Source organism: Acinonyx jubatus, chromosome B2 (genome assembly GCF_027475565.1).
Source record: "Acinonyx jubatus isolate Ajub_Pintada_27869175 chromosome B2, VMU_Ajub_asm_v1.0, whole genome shotgun sequence".
Classification (NCBI taxonomy): Eukaryota; Metazoa; Chordata; class Mammalia; order Carnivora; family Felidae; genus Acinonyx; species Acinonyx jubatus.
This window is the reverse complement of record NC_069385.1, coordinates 143,238,707-143,255,366: the sequence shown is the minus strand read 5'-3', so window position 1 is coordinate 143,255,366 and position 16,660 is coordinate 143,238,707.

The following is a 16,660-nucleotide window of genomic DNA, read 5'->3' as shown; positions in this document are numbered from 1 at the left end:
GAAAAAGATAACTAAGCATCATGTAAGCATTTAGGTAACCAGCCCAAAAAAGTTTAAATAATCTTGGGTAGTTGGAGCTTCTTGTGTTTCAAGAAACACTGATCACTCTTCCACTTCTGCTATAACCAAGTAATTTCTAAAGGACATAATCCTACTGCAGATAAGAGCTATAAACTCTCAATACATTTAAATTTTTGTTTTAATTAAGAGGAAGGAAAGAAGGAGGGTAGAGGAGTAGGAGGACCCTAGACTCATCTCATCCCATTTGATAGGTAACTCTCAAATCATTCTAAATACTCCAGAAATCAACCTGAAGACTAACAAAACAAGCTCCACAACTAAAGGAACAGAAGAGGCCACATGGAGGAAGTTAGGAAGTTTAGAGGAATGGTTTGGAGGAGAAAAGGATCTCAAATTGCAGATGCTGTGGAGGGGAGGGAGCCGTGGTCACAGAGAAAAGTGACAGATAGAGAAGCACACGAGGAAAAGCACAAGAACATCTTCCCAAAGCCATGGGCTGGGAAAATGAGAGGGGCTGATTTTAGTGAGTTCTTGCAACCAGCAGGTCTTAAAGACTGGAGTTTTAAAGGTCTGAGGGCTTGGCTGGGATAGAGCCTGGAGAGCATTGCCCTACTCTAGGCGAGAAGGCAGGCAAACGGCCCGGGGGCAGATGGCTTGCAACAACAGACATGAGGAGCCCCTGAGGCACACAGTGGGGGAGATTATTTGCTCCCCTTGGAATGCATGCCTTCAAGGTAGCATTCAGGGAGACACCTCTCCAGGGACAAAGAAGCTGGCTGGTGCCAATCCCCTCCCCCGCCCCTCAGCTTCAGTGAGTGGGAAGCAGCACAATGTCTACACTGCCTGCCTAATCTGCTCACACCAAGCCCCACCACTTGCTCTCTGGCAGGACTGCACTTCTCTGTCAAGCTTGCCTCAATCCCAGGCCAACAGGCCCCTCCCATAGAAGACCAGCACAAACCCATGGCCACCAGAGAGTTCTGCAGGGCTTCAGTTCCTTTGGAAATAGTATCAGCTCTCATTTAACAAGCAGACCAGAGCACACCTAGTTAAAACTCACCACATTCTGGCCAACTACCAAACACCGCCCAATGCAAGCAAGGAGAGGCTCTGCAGATAACTGACCTAAAAGATACAGCAGACAAAACACAACAGCAGACCACATGCAGGACATACCGGATACACCTCCTGAACCACCGTGCCTTGGATACTATATGATCTCTTCTCCATAGAGCCATTACTCTCAGGAGCGGGAAACATAAGAGGCTTTTCCAACACACAGAAGAAGGCAGAGACTTAGACAAAATGCAAGGACAGAGGAATTCATCCCAAATGCAAGAACGAGATAAGGTCACAGCCAGAGATCTAAGTGAAACAGACATAAGTAGCATGCCTGATGGAGAATTTAAAGCAAAGATCATAAGGATATTCACTGGGCTTGAGAAAAGAATGGAGGACTTCAAAAAGGCCCTTATAACAGAAATAAGAGTTAAAAAAGAATCAGTCAGGAATGAAAAATGCAATAACAGATTAGAAGCAGGCTGGTTGCCATGAACACAAGGCTAGAAGAAGCGGAGGGACAAATAAAGGATAAAGAAGACAAAATAATGGAAAATAATGATGCTGAACAAAAGAGAGCAAGTAGAATTATGGCACATGAGAACAGACTTAGGGAACTCAGTGACTCCATCAAACATAATAACATTCATATTATAGGAGTTATGGAAGAAGAAGAAAGATAAAAAGGGCTAGAACATGTATTTGAGGAAATAATAGCTGAAAACTCCCCTAATCTAGGCAAGGAAATAGACATCCAAATTCAGGAGGCACAAAGAACTCCCATCAAAACTAACAAAAGCAGGAGAACACCAAGAAGCCCTGCAATCTGTAATTAAATTTGCAAAATACAGTGATAAAGAAAAAAAAAATCTTAAAATCAGCAAGACCAAAGTCCATAAGTTACAAGGGAAGACCTATAAGGGTAGCTGCCGATTTCTCAACAGAAACTTGGCAGGACAGAAGGGAGTGGCATGATATATTCAATGAGCTGACTGGGAAGCCAATTCTGCAGCCAAGAACACTCTATTCAGCAAGGCTATCATTCAGAATGGAAGGAGAGATAAAGAGTTTCCCAGACAAACAAAAACTAAAGGAGTTCATGACTACTAAACCAGCCCTGCAAGAAATATTAAGGAGAATACTTTGAGTGGAAAACTCTCCAGAAACAATCACTACACAAGTAATAAAGTGGCAGTCAATGCATATCTATCAATAATTACTCTTAATGTAAATGAACTAAACACTTCAATAAAAAGACATAGGGTGTCAGAAAGGATAAAAAAAAGCAAGACCCATTTAAATGCTACCTATAAGAGACTCATTTTAGACCTCAAGGCACCTGCAGATTGAGAGTGAGGGGATGGAGAAGGACTTATCATGCCAATGGATGTCAAAAGAAAGCTGGGGTAGGAATACTTATATCGTACAAACTAGACTTTAAACAAAAGGCTGTAACAAGAGATGAAGAAGGGCACAATATCATAATAGAGGGGACAATCCAACAAGAAGATCTAACTATTATAATATATAAAACAATTAATAGCAAAAACAAAGGAACTCATTGATAATAATAATACAACAATAGTATGGGGACTTTAACACCCCATTTACATCAATGTACAGATCATATAATCAGAAAATCAACAAGGAAACAATGGTTTTGAATGACACATGGGGCCAGATGGACTTAACATATTCAGAACATTTCATCTTAAAGCAGCAGAATACACATTCTTTTCAAGTGCACATGGGACATTCTCCAGAACAGACAACATACTGGGTCACAAATCAGCCCTCAACAAGTACAAAAAAGATCAAGATCATAGCATACACATTTTCTGACCACAATTCTATGATTCTCGATGTCAACTATAAGAAAAAAAATTGAAAGACCACAAATAAATGAAGGTTAAACAACATGCTACTAAACAATTAATGAGTCAACCAGGAAATCGAAAAAGAAATTTAAAAATACATGGAAACAAATGACAAGAAAACAAGAAAAAATGGTCCAAACCATTTCTGATGCAGGAAAAGGAATTGTAAGAGGAAAATATATAGCAATGTAGGCCTTACTCAAGAAACAAAAAAAATCTCAAATATACAACCAAACCTTACACCTAAAGGAACTAGAAAAAGAACAACAAATGAAGCCTAAAGCCAGCAGAAAGAGAGAAATAAATAAGATTAGAGAAGAAATAAAACAAAACTATCTACACATTTAATGCAATTGCTATGAAAACACCACCAGCATTTTTCACAACGCTAGAACAAATAATCCTAAAATGTGTATGGAACCACAAATGACCCTGAATAGCCAAAGAAACCTTAAAGATGAAAAAGCAAAGTTGGAAGCATCTGCAATTCCGGACTTCAAGTTATATTACAAAGCTGTAGTGATCAAGACAGTATGGTACTGGCACAAAAAGAGACACATACATCAATGGAACAGAATAGAAAACCCAGCAATGAACCCAAAACTACATGGTCATTTAATCTTTGACAAAACAGGAAAAAATATCTAATGGAAAAAAAACCAGTCTTTTCAACACAAAGTGTTGGGAAAACTGGACAGCAACATACAAAAGAATGAAATTGAACAAGTTTCTTACACCATTCACAAAAATAAATTCAAAATGGATGAAAGACCTAAATGTGAGACAGGAAGCCATTAAAATCCCGGAGGAGAACACAGGCACTAACCTCTTTGACATCGGCCATAGTGACTTCTTACTAGATATGCTTCTGAGACAAGAGAAACAAAAGCAAAAATAAACTATTGAGACTTTATCAAAATAAAAAGCTTCTACACAGTAAAGGAAACAATTAAAACAGCAGAAGGCAACCTAGAGAATGGGAGAAGATATTTGCAAATGACATATCTCATACAGGGTTAGTATCCAAAATGTATGAAAACTTCTCAAACTCAACACCCAAAAAAACAAATATTTCAGTTAAAAATGAGCAGAACACACAAATAGACATTTTTCGAAAGAAGATATATATATGGCCAACAGACACATTAAAAGATGCTCAACATCACTCATCAGGGAAGTACAGATCAAAATTACAAGGAGATATTACCTCACACCTGTCATAATGGCTAAAATCAACAACACAAAAACAGCATATATTCTCAAGGATGCAGAGAAAGGGCACCCCTCTTACACTGTTGATGGGAAGGCAAACTGGTGCAGAGTGGCTGGTGCAGCCACTCTGAAAAATAGTATGGAGGTTCCTCAGAAAGTTAAAAATAGTACTACCCTAGTATCCAGCAATTGTACTACTAGGCATTTATCAGACGAATACAAAATACTAGTTTGAAGTGATACTTGCACCCTGATGTTTGTAGAAGCGTTATCAACAATAGTCAAATTATGGAAAGAGCTCAAATGTCCATCAACTCATGAATGGATAAAGAAGATGTGATGTGTATGCATACGTGTGTGTGTGTGTGTGTATGTGTGTGTGTGTAATAGAATATTCCTCAGACATCAAAAAGAATGAAATCTTGCCATTTGCAATGATGTGGATGGAGCTAGAACGTATAATGCTAAGTGCAACATGTCAGTTACAGAAAACCAAAGACCACATGATCTCGTTCATATGTGCAATTAAAGAAACAAAACAAACAATCATAAGGGGAAAAAAGAGAGAGGCAAACCAAGAGATTCTTAACTGTAGAGAACAAATCAATGGTTACCAGAGGGGAGGTGGTTGGGGGGATGGGTGAAATAGGTGAAGGGGATTAAGGAGAGCACTTGTAATGAGCACTGGGGGTTATGTGTAAGTGCTGAATCACTGTATTGTACACCTAAAGCTAATATTACACTGCATGTTACCTAACTGGAATTTAAATAAAAACTTAAAAGAAAAAATAAAATAACATTTTTGTTTAAAAAAATATTCAGCTATAATTAACATATATTTGTTTCAGGCGTAAAACATAATGATTCGATATTTGTGTATACTGTGAAACGATCACCACAGTAAGTCTAGTTAACATCTGATACTGTGTAGATAATTTTTTCTTCCTTGTGATGAGAACTTTTAAGACCTATTCTCTTATTAACTTTACGATACAATACAGTGTTCGTAACTACAGTCTCCATGCTGTATATTACATCCTCATGACTTTATTTCTTTTTATTCTCTTCACACCAATTTTTAAAAATAAATAATGACACTAAAAATATACAACATATACTTTCAGGAGTGAAAATATAGAAGAAAAAGGATACTTTGGATGATTTTGTATTTCTAAGGCAGTCAGTCAAAGTTATCTGCACACATGGCAACTAATTTTTTATAGAAAACCTAAGGTTGTTGGGCCTTGAAGAATTAGGGAACAAAATTTGAGGCACTTAACATCTGCTTAAAAGTGAGGGGCATCCAATGAAAGTAAGAAGTAGAAAAAAAATGCCGAAATTTTTTGTATCAATTCTGCCCAAATTTGTTTTCTCTTCTGAACCATACATGCTCTTGATAGTCATCAGCAAAGGATAAATAGACTAACCTACACTGAGATTTAGGATGCAGAATTTGGAGTTTCATTTCTACAAGTTAATTCCCTGTTAAAACAAACAAAAATAACAGCAAAATTTTAAATGTTTTAAAATGAATAAAACAGAGTCCTCGGCTTCCACAGTAATAATGCTCAAAATACAATCCAAAATCACTATACATATGAAGACCCATTCTGAATGGAAAAGACAATCCCGAGACAATCCATATGTTACAAGTAGCAGACAATTGCTATTCTTAATAGCAATTATAACAATATTCAAGCACATAAGGGAAAGTATGCTCACAAAGAATAGATAGGAAGCAGAAAGGAACAGAAATTAGGAAAAGAAATAAATGAGTGTGATACACAATATCTGAAATTTAAAAAATTCCTACATAATATGAGTGAAAGTCAGTAAACTTGAACAGAGAGAAAAAAAACAGAAAAAAAGGAGAAAAAAGAAGAGAGCTCAAGACTGTGGAACTACGTCAAAAAATCCAACAAACATGTAATTGGAGTCTCAGAAAAGGACAAGAGACAATCAAGAAGACAATTTATTTGAAGAAATAATGTTCAACCTCTTTCCGATTTAATGAAATATGTAAATTTAAGATTCATGAAATTTTACAAACATCAAGTAGGATAAATATGAAGAAAACCAAGCCAAGGTCACATTATAGTTGAAACACCAAATGCTGAAGAAAGAGAAATCTCAAAAGCATACAAAGAAAAGCACCACATTACCAACAGAAAAACAGTTGGAATTAACATGGATTTCTCATCAGAAAATCTATAGATGAGAAAACGGTAAACAATATCTTGAAAGTAATTAACAAAAAAACTAAATACTATATTCAGAAAAGTTGTCCTTTAAGAATAAATGTCGGGCACCTGGGTGGCTCAGTCAGTTAAGTGGCCAACTCTTGATTTCAGTGCAGGTCATGGTCTCACGGTCATGGGATTGAACCCTGGATTGGGCTCTGCACTGAGTGTGGAACCTTTTTGGTATTCTCTCCCCCCTTCTCTCTGTCCCTCCCTCCCCTCCTCTCAAAATAAATAAACTTAAAAAAAAAAAAAAGAACACTGCACCTAACAACAGGAGAAAATTTTTTAAAATTTTTAATGTTTTTATTTATTTTTGAGATAGAGAGAGACAGAGCATGAGCAGGGGAGGGGCAGAGAGAGAGGGAGACACAGAATCTGAAGCAGGCTCCAGGCTCTTAGCTGTCAGCACAGAGCCCGACATGGGGCTCGAACCCATGGACTGTGAGATCATGACCTGAGCTGAAGTCGGATGCTTAACCGACTGAGCCACCCAGGCGCCCCAGAGAAAACATATTCTTTCCATGAGCATATGTTATGTCCACCAAGACAGACATTACGTAGGGCTATAAAGCAAGCCCCAACACATTTAAAATTTAAATTATGCAGCGTATGTTCTCTGCTCACAAGGGGGTGTAATTATAAATTTAAAAAAAGATATCTATGAGAATCACAAATATTTTCAAACTAAACAATATATTTTAAAATAATCCAAGGGTTCCTAGGTGGCTCAGTCAGTTGAGTGTCCGACTTCAGCTCAGGTCATGATCTCACAGTCCATGAGTTCGAGCCCCACATCTGGCTCTGTGCTGACAGCCCAGAGCCTGTAGTCTGCTTCAGATTCTGTGTCTGCCTCTCCCTCTGCCCCTCCCATGCTCTCACTCTCTCTCTCTATCAAAAATGAATAAATGTAAAAAAAAAAAACAAACAACTTTTAAATAATCTAAGGGTCAAAGAAGAAATCACAAATGAAATAAACAACATTTCATGCTGAATATTAATAATGATGCAGGATATGAAAATTTGTTAGGTACAGATTAATAAGTGCTGAGGGAAATTATAGCCTTAAATACTTCTATTAGAGATAAAATAATGATCATTCTATAACAGAGATAAAGGAGAAATCCAACAGAATGAGATAAAATTTAAATCCCCCAAGGCTAAAACAGTTTATCTGATGTTTTTGTTAAAAGCATAGTTTTATAAATTTGGACTTTTTAGTCTTTCAATCTCTCTTTTCTTTCAGTCCAAGAAAGTCTTCCTATTTAGTTAACTGTATAAATTTGGATTGAATTGACCTCCTTCTTCCATATCTTTCTTCTTTACACCTCATCTCCTGATCTCGGGTCCTTCACTGATGGTTCCTGAGTAAGGGAGGCTGAATTAATCTTCAGTCAGATTCAGTGATCTCGTTTTTGTATGTCAACGGGTACTGTCGATGTATCAGTCCCATAGATCTTTCTGAAGATTAAAATGCAACCACTCTGAAGGACCAAGGTGTGCTATTCCTAAAGACATCCTTTCCATACCCAAACCTCACCCTTAGCAACAAACGTGAATATGAGTATCTGATTCACAGGCGTCCTTCAAATAAAGCTAAAACAGAACCTCCAAACTTTAAGTGTGATTTCCCCAAATGAACCTTGTAAACTCATTTGAATGCCTGGATTCAGAATAAGAAAGAGAACCTCTATGGTTCTTGTATATAATGTTTATGTCTGATTTGAGGGAATAAGCCTTGACCTAACAAAGGAAACATGATTTCCAAGTCACAGACACTAGACAAACCCATGGAGATAACAAATGCAAGACTTGTGTTTTTCACACTGTAAGTTTTAGAGAAAGTTTATAATTAGTTGACTTTATTTAGCAATTCAAATTTTAGACAATGATGAGAGAGTTGGGACCCAGAACATATAAAATCTTGATTTTAATTTCTATCTTTTCCTCCATATGAACACAAATCGTGAAACATCTAAAGTGGCACTCTCTATCCATAAGAGATTTAGTGTGCACAATGAAGCAAATGTGGTATTGGTGGTCAATAACTCTATTAGTTTCCATTATCTTATTTGGTAAGGAATTTTAGTGCATGGCATATATATAACCTAATTTAGTGGTCATTGTGTAATGGACACATTTACTTTCTAAAAATGCCCATTGCTGCTTTATAGTTTGTGGAAAAACATACAGAAACTTATTATGCATGTGCTGAATTTTGTTGCATGTAAATTATCATATTGAGGACATAACATATTATTATTCTGTGACCTATTATGGGAGGCCTTTTAGGAGATTACTAGACTGTGTGTTTCAGGGACAGGGACAGAACAATTTAGAGAATTATTTTGGGGGGTTAATATTATTCATCACTATTTTATTTTTTAAATCTCTTTTTTTAATGTTTACTTATTTACTTTGAGAGAGAGAAAGGAGAAGAGGGGCAGAGAGAGAGAGAGAGAATCCCAAGCAGCTTCTGTGTTGTCAGCACTGAGCCCAACGTGGGGCTCGAACTCAGAAAGGTGAAATCATGACCTGAGTCAAAATCAAGAGTCAGACACTCAACCAACGGAGCGACCCAGGCGCCCCCATTCATCACTATTTTATAAAGTTATGCCAATCCCATGTCTCTCATACTGCCAATTTTTAGTTAGTTTGGGAATCCTGAGAAATGTTTTTTAAGGATTGTTTACAAGTAATTAGCATTTGATTGAAGAAATCTAGGAAGACCAGATTACAGGTGGCAAAAAATAAGATAGGGTCTGAAAGTCATGGACATGATTCAAATAAGGGTGTAAAATAGATCCAGGTTTTCTTCACTGGGAATAATTTCCCATGGTCACATAGAGATACAACTTTATCAGCCTGGCTGATTTTCCCCATTTTTTCCCCCCTCTGGAGGTCAATGTCTCCATAACTGCGGAAACCATTTCAAGGAAAGGGCACACCAATGAGGCAAAATCTCATGAAGAATAAATCAGGCAATCAGAAATTGCCTTTAGAACTGGCTGGAATGTTTATTTCTGGAATGGTTATTTGCTCAAGAAATACAGGTCGATAATTTTGTAAATTTCATCACTAGATACTATTTTCATAAAAAAGCATTCATGTATTATTCACTTATTTATATTTAATACATTAGCATGCAAAAAAATATAATGAGGCTAATTGAGAGAAAGAAGGGTGGGTCATAGTTAACACTTGCTTTAATATGAGGCTTACTTTATATTTGTTCTTTAAGATTTTTTTTTAATGTCCATTTATTTTTGAGAGAAAGCAAGTGGAGGAGGGGCAGAGAGAGGGGGACAGAGGATCCGAAGCAGGCTCTGTGCGGACAGCGGTGAGCCAGATGCGGAGTTGCGGGGCTCAAACTCATGAACCATGAGATTATGACTTGAGCCGAAGTTGGATAATCAAACAATTGAGCCACCGAGGTGCCCGACTTTCTATTTGTTCTAATGCTTTTACATGTGTTAATCATCGTGTGCACACACACACACACACACACACACACACACAGAATTTGTAATATTATAAAGGTAGATAATATTAGCCTCCTAATTTTACAAATGAAACAGCCACAAAGAGATTGGGCAAGTCACTTAAAAAAAATCGCTCTGTGGCTCAGTTTCTTCATTTGTAAAATTAGAAGGTTACCATTACCTACCTTTATAATATTATAAATTTTCTGTGAAGAATAGTAGAAATTTGCTCTTAGGAGTTTATGTTGTAAAGTATATAGGAGTTAACCTCTATACTTAACCATTATACATATTGAGGAAATGTCCTTCATGAGTTAAGTATTGACATTCTGTGAAGGGTCTGACAGTAACGTTCAACTACTGGCCTGAATAAACCAGACCTCACCTTGTTCTATTCAGAAAATCTCTGTTACTAGGTCGTAAGTCCTAAGATGAGTCACCCCATCTCCACATTGATTTTTACCACCAGAAAGAAATGAGTTATTTGAGTAAATGACCATTAAATATTTGAGTACCTAAAATTCTATGATTCTAAAAGCAATTATCAAAGTATCATTTATCTAGATTTTCTTTTGATTGCTTGTTAACTATTTTACATTTCTGGTTCGGCATTCACAGACAGGAAGATTGAACCATGATAATAATGTAAAGAGTTTTCTTCTTGCAGTGAACTCGCAAAAAATTTTGTGGGAAAGGAAGCTGAACACAGTAATAAAAAATATGGTAATAATGCCCTCCATTGATTTATTCAATTAATCCTATAATTGTAAATAAAGAAGTCCCACTATATAGTTCCACTCTATAAAGTAAAGCGATGATAACGTAAATGGAAACATTCACAAAAAGCATTTGTGACGGTGACATTGAACAGTGTGTATTATTTTATTTATGACCAGTGTGAATTTTTTAGTAATTATTTCACATTGGCTCCTTATTGTGAACAGAAGAAAACCTACCAGAAGCAAATGAAGACAAATCACAGAAGCACATATATTTAAATGCCAAAGACTATTACCAAGCTATTTTCCCAAAGCAAAAATCTATAACATTTTCACAATGTATGCAGTTGTAAGTTGTCTTTCTTTTAACTTGAAATGGCGGATTATTTTGACCTCTGTGTTTTATTAAATCCAATTGGCTTTGATGGTTCAGACGGCAGGATTTCACTTAGGAATATTTGACCATATACTATTTTATGTTCCTGAATATATCTATATATGCTGAATCATGGTAAATCATAATAATTTGACAATCTGCAAAAAAAAAATGTTTTATGAGAAACCCCTCCAGAATCTTGCGAACCGTAGCAAACCTTCTTTCCTTCTTTACACATCGTTGTTCATACACTTTTGAAGACACTCTTCTTGGTAGACAGCATTCACGAGCACGTGACAAAGGAAGCTATAGGCACATGTTTTGGAAATTGCCTGCTAAGGGGGGAAAAAGATCCCTGATGAATAAAAGGACTTTTGCAGACCTTCCAAAAGCCCAGGTAGGGCAATTTCAGTTAAAGCCATTGGAACTCTCTCCATACCAAACATTGCTTTCCAGGGTTGTCCTGATACTGTCTGTTCTGTCCTAGAGTGGGATTCACCTGCTAGGTCCTCTGTTGTGTTATCAGCATCCAACCATTTCCCTCCTATTTCCTCTCTGGGCAGTTTGCTGGCCCAGCTCAATTAAAGGACAAATCCATTGCAGTCTGCAGCCCACGAATTATAATGAAGTCAGCTGTCAAACCCCATCTCACAGCTGCCCCTCTGTGGGTAATCTGATGGCTACTCGTCAGTTGTTTCGCCCAGTCAAACACAGACAAAGGGCCTCTGATGGTTGCTTTATTCTAATCAATCTACACGGAGGCAGATGTTAAAATCCCAACAGGAAAAGGTGTAATTTGATTTAGCATTCAGAACTGCCTTCTTCTATTGATACATCAGATCTCTCCGAACTCGATATCCGTTTGCAACCAAGGGGCAAATGACTTTGTGTTTATTTATTTTCCTCATTCTGTCATTAAAAATAATGCTTCAGAATGACATTCCGGGGTACAGAACATTGCCCAATAGGACATAACAGAACCCAATACATTAATTGGCCTCCCAACGTTGAAGAGATCTGGGTGAGTTAGACTTTTAAGATTTCTCTAACTTTCTAAATATTCTAATGTGAGCCAGAAGAACCAGCGAGCTTTTCACTCACCCTTATATCTTCATATTCTCTGCCAGCCAGAGTAGATATTAAAAGGGAGAAAAAGGGGCGCCTGGGTGGCTCAGTCGGTTGAGTGTCCGACTTCGGCTCAGGTCGTGATCTCGCAGCTTGCGAGTTCGAGCCCCGCGTCGGGCTCTGTGCTGACAGCTCGGAGCCTGGAGCCTGTTTCGGATTCTGGGTCTCCCTCTCTCTCTGTCCCAACCCACTCGCATTCTGTCTCTGTCTCTCTCAAAAATAAATAAACATTAAAAATTTAAAAAAAAAGGGAGAAAAAACTGGATATTTTTCCTAGAGTAATTAGGCAGAAGGAGAAAAGCAAGATTGGATTGAGAGAAATAAAGAAAGCTGATACCAAGCATGGTCTCTTTTACATCTTCCAACCACAAAGACCGTAGAGAAGTTACCTGTTTTCCTCATGCCTTTCTCTTTTCTAAAGGAAAAGAGAACTTCACACATAAACTTAACTGACTTAAATCAACGCATACACTGTTCAGTGCACTCCACACTTTAAAAAACATGTGACTTTGATTACACGATTACTAACCCTGCCCCTCTGATGACACCAGCTCTGTGTCCTGACTTCTTAAATAAGACACACACACACGTAGGAAAATCTTGCTTCAATGAAATGATTTGTCATCTTATTACCAAGTGTCTGCAGTTCCCATTGGTAATGCCTTTCTAAAGGTGGCAAATTCTTCTTAATGCTATTCAAATATTGAGCACATGGAAGTAATCATTTCTTAAGGACATGATCATAAAGTAGACTGGGGGGAGCCGGCCCATTCATCTTAACATCTGCTTAAGAGGGGGAATAGAAATATTTGAGGCTCTTTTAATGCTGAGAATTAGTCTTTCTCCGACCCAAGTCCTGCTATTCATTTAGGAAATCACCGTCACTTCAGGCATTTTGTTTAGATTAATTTTGACTCAAGTTGTCCAAATGTAAACTTTATGGTTTATTCGGTTTTAAAGTCAACATAATATTAAAACTCTGATGTGCAAATTGAGTATAGACTCTTCCTGCATGTAAAATTGCTGACTGACCTTTTTTTCACTGGTTTGGCACTAACTTTGCGGTGGTTTTTATAATTATTTGAAACATCGATGTCTAAGAAGAGAACAATATTCTAGAATGAAGGTCTACCCCAAGCATTTCAACTGGTGATATTGGAAGAAATTCAGAGAGAATATAAAACTATAAGAAGGGGGCGCCTGGGTGGCTCAGTCGGTTGAGCGTCCGACTTCGGCCCAGGTCATGATCTCACGTCCGTGAGTTCGAGCCCTGCGTCAGGCTCTGTGCTGACAGCTCGGAGCCTGGAGCCTGTTTCGGATTCTGTGTCTCCCTCTCTCTCTGACCCTCCCGCATTCATGCTCTGTCTCTCTCTGTCTCAAAAATAAATAAGCATTAAAATAATTTTTTAAAAAAACCATAAGAAAAAAAGGCCAAATCTTTGGTGGCAAAATACTCACAGCCAGTGCTAGAAAAAAATGAGCTATTACAGAATCCAGTGCTTTTGAGAATTTGGAATTCAACACTGCAATGGTCTTTCCCTATTAAAATAGTTTCAGTGAATGCTTTGCTATCTTTGAAGATCAAGACGGTGTGTGTGTGTGTGTATGTGTGTGTGTGTGTGTGTGTGTGTGTATGTGTGTGTGTGTGTGTGCAGAGTGCCTTAAGAATGACAAGGTTTTGATGTAAAATAAGAAAAGGAAAATAGGAGCCCTCTGTCATTCCTGGGAAAATCAATATCTGCCTATCTTTTGTCTGGCCCCTGAGCACAGCCATGAAGTTGATTTTTCGAAAAGAAGAGTAGACTGTCATACAGATGAGAATGAAAGCTTGTAACTGTCTTTGGGTTTGGGTATTCAAATGCTGGTGGCAGGAAGTGGGGGTGTCTAGCCCGGCAATTTCTGTGTGTTATCCTAACTGTGGAGCAAAAAAGGAGATCTTCAGATTTTGATATAACTTCCAATATATGTATTACATTTAGATGATAGATTTATATATATATATATATATATATATATATATATATATATATATGCTTCTTTTTGGAAGAATTGCTTATTTAAAAATATCTAGGCAGCTCAAATGTCTTCTATGTGAGTGATTTTCAAAGTTTGTTTGGGATGCCTGTGAACCCTTGAGAGCCTTCTAGGGCATCTGTGAGGGCAGAACTATTTTCATAACAATACTAAAGTGCTCTTTGCTTTTGTCACTCTACTCTCCCGTAAGTATAAAGTGTAGTTTTCTAGACAGCTAATGGAATGCACGCTGCATATTGTTTTAAAAATTCCTTAGTTTTAATTTCTAACATACTAAGTATCAATGAATATAACCCAATGAACAAAAGCTCTTTGAGAGCCTCAATAATTCTGAAGAGTATCTCCACATACTGAATTGTGTTTCCACTAAATTCGTATGTTGGAGACGAAGCCCCAAAGTGATTCTATTTGGTGGGAAGGCTTTTAAGAGGCAATTAAGGTTAAAGGAGATCATAAGAGTGAGGTCCTAATTTGATAGGATTGGTGGCCTTGGTGGCCTTATAAGAAGAGATCTCTCTCTCTCCTCTTTCTTCTCTCTTCTCTCTCTCTCTCTCTCTCCACACACACACACACACACACCGAGCAAAGAAAGGCCATGTGAGGACATCTGGAGAAGGTAGCATCTCCAAGCCAAAAAGAAAACCCTCACAAGAACCTGAGTGCCCTGATCACAAACTTCCTGTTTCCAGAAGTGTGAGAACAAACAAAGAAACGATCATTCGGTTGTTTGAACCACCCAGTCTCGGGTATTTTGCCACGACTGAGCAAACTAAGACAAGTATAAAAAAGGTCCGGAAACCAAAACTCCAGACAATGGCCAATCTACTTAATAAAGCAGTGATACTGGAGCCCCCTATAGGCTCAAAGAAAAACACAAAAATCCATGGTTCCTTTGGACTGCAATTATGTCTTTGAACAAAATGAGTAACACATCGTGCTTAGTGTCGAGTGTTTTAAAATGCTGCAGTCTTTGCCACAATAACGTATTACGAGAGAAATATCTAACAGTTCCCACTTAACTCTAACATTCTTAAATCTGTATTGAAAGCTCTGTGCTTTCGGTCCCCAAACCACTCATTCGACAGTATCTCCTGCTACCAGTCGGTGTTCAGTCTCTCCTTTAGGAAGCAAATCTCAAATTCTTCCGAGTACACCTTGCTCATCCTGGTCTCTGTCCCCGAGCTTGTGCAATATGCCCGCCATATACGTCCTATTGTATCTTTCGACTTAAAGACATTTTTTCCACTACCATCCCATTACGTGGGCTGTGGTAAGCTTTCTTCTGAGGAATTCAGGAGCCCCGGCTCTCTGAACAGGTGAGACATCATCTTCCACTTCTCCATAAGTACCATTTTGGGGAAGAGGGAACCGGAAAAGATGAATCTTTTTTTCTACAATGTACCATGTTTTATACCTAGCTTTCAACGTATTACTCTCAGCAATCCAGAACATGTTCTGTCAAAAAGTGCAGAGGCATAATTGGGAAACATTTCAAACCATATGCTTTCATTTTCTATGTGTCCTCAGTTTTCTCCCCAGTAAAGCCTGCGCCTTCCCTGTGCTGGCAGTGATGATGCCAGAACTACGCAAAAAATCAGATTTTCACATTTTCAGCAAAGGGATGGAATTGAAACCCCGAATTCAGCCCGGTCGAAAGATGTTTCAAATTGTTTTGCCTCCTCCATGTTATTACATTGTGAGGACAAGTTGTTGTGCAGTCGTTACATAAGCCAGGTACTTTCGTGTTTTGTTTCCCGGTGCGTCATGGGGCTTCCTTGAGGATTCGGTGAAGATCTGGCCTGTCCTGCCACAACGGTACATTTGTTATTGGGGAACACACTTACTCATTAAAAGAAAATAAGGAGTTGAAAAACGCAAGTTTAGAACACCTCACCTCACTTTATTCTTCCCAGATTTTAATTCCTGGCCTATTATGTGTTGCAGACATCGTAGGGACAGATAGGTTTAAGATTAAAATTAGAAGGAATTTTTTACTTTGTCTTGGTTACCCAGGCTGAAGAGAGAGGGGCTGCGAAGAAGTCTGGCTTACCTGGATGTTAGGGTCTTTTCCTAGAGGGCATGACGTCACACACACATAAAAATTAAAGGTGAGTTTGTGGCTATTTAAATGGTATCATGCAGGGGCGCCTGGGTGGTGCAGTCGGTTAAGCGTCAGACTTCAGCCAGGTCACGATCTCGCGGTCCGTGAGTTCGAGCCCCGCATCAGGCTCTGGGCTGGTGGCTCAGAGCCTGGAGCCTGTTTCTGATTCTGTGTCTCCCTCTCTCTCTGCCCCTCCCCCGTTCATGCTCTGTCTCTCTCTGTCCCCAAAAAAATAAATAAACGTTGAAAAAAAATAAATGGTATCATGCAAATGGATCAACTAAATATATTCATCTCAACTTAATTTATTCAGAAATAAAGTAATTCTGGAAGAATAGGATGGGACATTTTCAATTCAGAATAGCCTACGGAAGATTGTATAAAATAATAAGTAGCATTTATGGCATGCCTTCT